Below are 7,458 nucleotides of genomic sequence, written 5' to 3'. Positions count from 1 at the left end.
TTCTTGGTGAGTCGAGCCAAGCTTAAATATTTTTTTTTAAAAAAAATTTCATTAAAAAACAATTAACTGCTAACTGTTTAAATAACCACTAACCGGCGGTTAGCGGAGGCGGTTAGTGAAATTCAATAACCGCCTAGGCGGTTACGGTTAGCGGTTTTAGCCAATAACCATTAACCATAACCGCTTTTTTCACCCCTAATGCAAGGATTTCTCATCGTCATATTGTGAATCAAATCCAGATTGTTTAGAATTAGTCTCTGAAAAAAGAGCATGTTGTAACATTTCAATCATCATATATATTACAGTTTTGGGCCAATTGTTGCTGAAACTGTTTCAAGTGAACAAGTCCAGCTCCAAGAAAGAAGATGATTTCTTGCTTGAATCAGGAACACTCTCACGTACCTGTTTCATGCTCATGAAACTTGTTAATCAAGATAATGCTTTCTGAAGGATCTAGCAGCAGGAACAAGAAAAACATCTGACTGAGCTCACAAAAGTTTATTAGTTTTAATGCCTTTTCATTTATCTTATTGTTCCCAGCTTTGGGTAATAATGGCAGAAAATTTAATCTGTCAGGATGAGCACAGATCCGGATGGGTGTATTTTGTCTCTCTCTTCAATTTATATAGGGAAAATACGTGTTGGATCTTATCTATTAAGGGATAGTTTAAATATGCACATGAATGAGAGTGTTAGAATATAGAATATTGAGAACTTGCTTGTCTTAACTTTTTTTTATGCTCATCCCGATTGTATTCTTGGAAATTCTCCATATATGAAACGATGGGCATCTACCACCTCCTTGTAACAGCCCTGAGATCGTAATTAACGTAAGCAAGTTTAAGGTTTTTCATCGTCATGTTGTGAATCAAATCACGATTGTTCATTATGTTCTAAAAGACAGCTTGTTCGACATTTCAATAATCATGTTCATTATGTATTTATATTATGTTGGTCCGCTTGCGCCACGATTGTTCATTATGTTCTAAAAGACAGCTTGTTCGACATTTCAATAATCATGTTCATTATGTATTTATATTATGTTGGTCCGCTTGCGCCTTGTGGTTGTGTATGTTTTTTTTTTTTTTTTTTTTTTGCACCAGTTTGTGTATGTTGTTACGCTAGTTTAAAGAGGAGACAAAAAAAAAAAAAAAAAAAATGATTTTGTTTCAAATAATCTATAAAATTACCATGTATTTTTTATTAGATAAGAAGTACGTATTTTTTTAATAGAATTAGTTTATAAAATTGTTATGTATATCACTTGAGCAAGTAAGAAGTATATATATATTGTTTCTTTTATTAAAAATTATGAGCTTAATTCTTTCGTGTTAAAGGATACCTGATAATTTTATAGATCAGGTGGAAAAAAAAAATTCATCCGAAAAATTTGTCCAATAAATATAAGGATAACATTCAAAGATTTGATGTCCGGAATCCACGGAAATAATGCTGGTATATTAATTATTGCACAGGCTCCCGGCCTCCTCAGCCCAACAAATTGATACTTTTGAAACTATAAGACTTTTTTTTTTTTTTTTTAATTGAAACTATAAGACCTTGAATAAAGGAAGAGCTTGATAACTATACAGATAATGCTTTTTTGTGGCTTTTTTCTAAGACAGCCTAATATTCGTGTTCTTTAAAGAAATTTTAAAATAAAAATCCACCAATTTAGGTACTTATTTTTTGTCATTTTTGTACATGTAATGTATAATTCCCTGCTAAAACTATTGAATTCCATGAACTCCTATAGTTTTCATGCTTGTCGAAACACCGACTCCTAGAGAATGAACCATGAGCCCTGAACACCCCCAAAAAAAAAAAAAATAGAAAGAAAGAAAGAAAGCTTAATATTATGTGAATCCAACTTATTAACGATTTGAAGCAATTAGATTATGAGTTAATGACAAAAACTTCACCTTTCTTGAGAAAATATGCAGTGTACAGTTAATAATACAATTCTACAACCATTTGAACAAGAATCATCCAACATAAATTTGAAAGAAAATTAAAAATGAATGATGATATAATTATAAGCTCAGCAATTTCAGTTCAACTGCACTATGCCTAGAGTTTTTACAATCCTTCTATTTGTCATCAGCTCTCTAGCCAGCTTTACTTCTTGCCATTCACCGGCCCTTGCACATATGTTAAATTTTAAAAGTAGGACATAAACTTTCGCTGACTTTGGTCTTTGATACAAAAGCATGAATACTTGGGCCATTGACCAATGTTAGAGCCCCAAGCAAGCATAGGGACCTATGACGCTTAAAAAGGTAGCTGTGTTCGGCTCAAACCTAGCAATCAGAACATTAAAGAACAGGCCTAGTGCCTCCTCAACTCTGCCATACTGATTATAAGCACCAATCATGAGTTCCAGGCAACCATATTTCTTTGAGGCATTTTGTTGAACAGTTTCCTTGAGTATCTGAAGCTACCACGTTCAATAGAATCGATACGTATCAATAATGGCTGTTGCAAGTATCACGTTGAAATTCAAGTCTGATTCAAAGGGATCATATCCAAGTTGGAAGACACGAATGTGAACCCATTTTCCAGTATCTATATCTCCGGTATGAGCACATGAAAAATTGGATGGTGAAGATGTAGATAACCTAATTTTATAGTCTTCTCACTTTTTTGTTACATTATATATATATATATATCCCATTTTCATTGATTTAGCATTAGTGTCATGGGTAATTCCCATGCTACAATGTTTTCATTATGATAGATGCTATGTCAACCATTTTTGCCTTTCTCTTTCCAGATGAAGAGAGATGTGAACATGCTTGGAAGATTTGTCATTCCCTGACTAACTTTTGCACTAGGCACAATGCATCCTCAAACATTTCTTGGAAAAACTTTACAACTTGGGTTAGCTTTGAATTGGATAATTTCAATTTAAGGCCCGAAAAAGGTGCAGACAATCTTAAAGCCATTTCAAAATGTTGAACACAGGCCTACAGGCCCATAGAACAAACACCATTAAAGAGATGCAGATCTACTAAGAGAGTGAAATTTTTAGAAAAACAATGCTCTTTATTTAAATATTCCAGGAATACACTGAGATGTTTAAAAAGAAGGTTTCAGAGAACTCGTAGATGAGACTTGCAGGAAACATGCAGTTTAAATTGCCTATCAATCATCGGAGCATCATATTCAAAACCAACGGCAAGCTATAGTACTCTCTCTAAATCACCCTGCCAAATTTCATTATCAACAAATATGGTATCAAATCAACTCTTTTTAAAGGAACTAACAGACATGAATCCACCAAAGATAAGTAGAATTAGCCAAACAATACTGATAAAATTACCAATACACACGAAAGACAAAATCGCAAAAGACACAGAATTAAAACCAAATCATAGCCAAAAAAAAAAAAAAAAAAAAAAAAATTCACTAAACACATAAAATTAGCATAAGCTTGTAAGCTTAAAGGATTCAAAAATTATCACAAAAACACCATAAACCAACATTATGTAACAGCAAGTTAGTAGTTACCTAGGTACAGTACAAGGCTAACAAGCCATACTTTTACATCCTCAAAGGAAGAGGAATCATGGGTTTTTTTTTCTTCCTAAAATAAGAGCTCAAGAAAGGCTCATTTAAAAATAATTTTACAATTTTGTGGCCCTTTAGGGATATCTATTAATTGTTTGTAGAGATTCTCTTGCTTCTCTAAGTTACCTGCAAAGTCTTCTGAGCAAAATATAGCTATTTCATCCAAAACAGCGGCATTCTTGAGCAAAACTTTCACAGCAAAAAGCTCGTCTCTATCTCCTTCATAACCACTGACTTCAATCAACTTCAGATGGGACAAGAAACAAGGAGGTAGTGGGTCTATTATCCAATCACTGTTCTCCCATTCCAATGACAGGCTGATCCCCTAAAGTATCATTGCAAAAATAAAGTTTTAGTCACACTGATAAATCAGCGATAAGATGGAACGGATACACTTTGAGTACAAATAAAGTTACCTCAACAAATTTCATAGTCTTGAGACAAGGAGAATTCTGCAATATCCTCAACAATCCTACACAATCAAGATCTACTGGAAAACCCTTCAAGAATACCAAATCCGTCAAGTTATTGAACATTGGCATATGGGGTAGGTGCTCTGCTGCTTCAATCAAAATCTAAGAACAGGATAAAGCAATGCAACATAATTAAAATACTTCCAAAACAAAGCAACTATAAATGACAAACACATTATAAAAGCATGTTGGGATCATGGTGGGGCATGATTAATAATTATGAGATGAGCAACTAGAAGAATAACTTAGAATTAAACAAAAATCTAATCAGTAATTTCTAATCAGTCACTAATGTAGGTACAATCATATGGATTTAGTAGCCAGAGATTGGAAGGAATCGGGGTTAACATTAGGTTCAAGTCTTACCCCGCAAAGGAATAATTTCGTGTTTAATATCTATAACACATAGCCTAAGAGTAGAACATAAACAACATACGGAAACTTTCATCGTTCAAATAGAAAACCACCAGAACAGCACTTATCCAATGGTTTTCCAAATGCTATACATATACAAATCCCATTTGGTCGCATTACTTTCTTAAAAAAAATGAATTAATATTGAATATTATATATTCTCCTTCAATACCTTTATTGAGTTAAGGATTGCACGATTATATATCAATTTCAACCACTTAATTGATTTGTGAGCAGCGTAAAAAATTATAAAAACAGAGTTCTCATCACCTAAGTAATTAACTAGACAATCGAATGGTAAATCACCAAACTACAACCTTCTTCGAAATTTTACATAAGCGAAAACCCATAATATAAGTGTACTTAGAAGTTGCATTAAATTACAGGATCTTCTATGGGAGTGACGCTTGTTACAAGGGAGTGAAACACCTGAGGAAATATCTCAAGTGAGATCATGATACAGATGTTGGGAGACCACCTTAACCTAAAAGTTTAAACTCACAAACTTGAGAAGAGTAATTGATAAAGATATGATAATGTAATGTCAATTACTTACTTTTATTGGCACCACTCAATGTAGGATTCCACCACACGTGGATACTGTAACAATCTTTCTCTCAAAAGTGAACCTCTACCCCAATGACTATGTCCTCCTTGAGTGGAAGCCTTTTCCAAACCTTTTACTAAGAACCAAACGGCTAGATTAGCCCATATAGACAGTGGTTTCAAGCAAAAGTTAAAAAGTAATGAATATAATGAAATGATTGTAAATTGTTGATCAAATAATTTCACTCTTTCTGTGTCATGGCATTTCCTCATCCACAAGAATGCTTAGTCTAACATTTGTCAAAACTCAAATAGCATGAAAACGTAATATGGTAACTTTCGTTTTTATGGCATTAGCTTTATCATACCACATTAATTTATGCAAGCAGTTCAAGGAAGGCTTAATTTTGCCACCATTATGTTGATATGTAAAATTTGAATTTTCAAGGAGAGAAACGGCCATACCTCAACCACCTCACTGGAAAGTCTTAGTAATTTTACGTTGGAGAGCCCTATAAGAAGTTTATACATGCGGTGAGCAATTGGAGCTGATGTATTACCAGGGAAAGCATTAATCTCTCCCTTCTCCAGTGAGAATGACTTGTTTAATCAATAGTCGTTGAACAGTACACCAGTGTAATAAATTTTTTTGAGTCGGACAGCAAAAATCATAATCTGGCAACCATCCCCATAACTCGAATTTGGCCTCTCAGATTCCATTATGCTCAGAGAAAGAAGCTTGGGAGCAGAAAGACGCACAACCTTGAGAACCCCCCAGCTGCAATCGTATAAAGACAACTTCTCAAGGACTGGCATACCAGAGAAAAACTGCTGGGATAAGTACTCATTCGAAAATGAAATTCAAAAGCATGCACTTCATACCACTGGCGGGAACTAAACGACGGCGTTTCTATTTCTCGTGGGTGGATTGGTGTTCCGGTTGGAGGGAAGCAAAAAGTAACCACGGAGACGGAGGGAGGGACAAGATTTGGGGATGGAATGTGTTTGATAGGATTCCGGATTCCCTCCCAAAGCTGAGCATTTGTTGTTGGTGATGGGACAAAGCTGGGCATCTGCAGTAAAACGTCAGGGTTTTGTAGAAATGAACATCTGATAGTTGGCGGTACAGAAGATGTATTACGTAAGCTTTGAAAGAACTTGATATAATCGGATCCGGATCCGGATCCTACCATGTATTAAACCATTTCAATTCGGAGTAGGGTGGAATCGGTCGATGATTAGTGTTGGCGCGTCAATTTGATATTGATTAGCTCAAATTCAACATATGTAATTAAATGCATTAAATTTTTCAATTGTGATATTATGGGTCTGTTTGTGATTTTAAAAACATGATTTTTTAAAAATATAATTAAATGTTTTGCAAAATTGTAGTAATTTTTTATGTTTTCAAATAACAATTTTTTAAAAAACACAATCTCAAACACTCATTTTATTTGATTTGGTGTAAAATCATACTTTTTTGTCTACGAAATGTCAAAAACGCACTCTACATATTTAAATTAGCCGGTGACACGACATGACTTGCTAAACCGTTTAATAAATAGACCGTCTTAGGTTGACCCGACCCAACTTGCATAACCCATTCAATAAATAAATTGTGTTGAGTTGACCTAGACAAGGTCTATTTCATCCATTTCATGTATAAGAATCTAAATGTAAAATATATATATATATATATATGTGTGTGTGTGTGTGTGAATTTCTAAATTTTAAAAATAAATTCATATGAATTTTAGCTTTTTTAGGATTTTGGTTTTTATTGTAAAAATAATAGTTTAATTTATACAAATTATACAGGTCACCATTGAGTCAAAGGAATTAACTTGTGATTCATCCGTTTATTAAACGAGTTAATTCAGCTCGAATTAAACATAATTCAATTATACAAAATCATAATTTTTTAATTTTGTGTTGATTTCATATCGAGTTTATAAGTCATATAAAAAATTATCAACTCTATGACAACAATTCAAAACTAGTTTAAGTAAGTGAATTTTATATTAATTTTTTCATATTTGTTATATATATATATATATATTTTTTCTAATATTTTCATTCCTGATTTTTTTTTTTTTTAATTTTGTTTTTGTTTTTGTTTTTTTTGTTTTTTTCCTAAAACTTGAGCACCTGTTGCACGTCTTTACACCCCAGGAGCACCGAGCTACAGTGGCACCAAATCACTTCTACCCCCAACTCCATCCATAGCAAGACCTTGAGAAAAAGCAAAACCCTCTTGAATTTCTTACAAAACCCCCCAAAAAGCTCGACGCTGCAACAAGCAAACTCTGTTCCGTCCATCTCCAATGGCTTCCCCTCTCAGGTAAGTACATATATACATGAACAAATGTATAATTTTGTACACGCGTGCAAAAATGCAGATATTTACACTGACATACATAGACATGGATAAATGCATATGCTTTTGAATGCCCAG

This window comes from Corylus avellana, chromosome ca2, assembly GCF_901000735.1.
Source record: "Corylus avellana chromosome ca2, CavTom2PMs-1.0".
NCBI lineage: Eukaryota > Viridiplantae > Streptophyta > Magnoliopsida > Fagales > Betulaceae > Corylus > Corylus avellana.
This window is presented reverse-complemented; position numbering follows the sequence as displayed.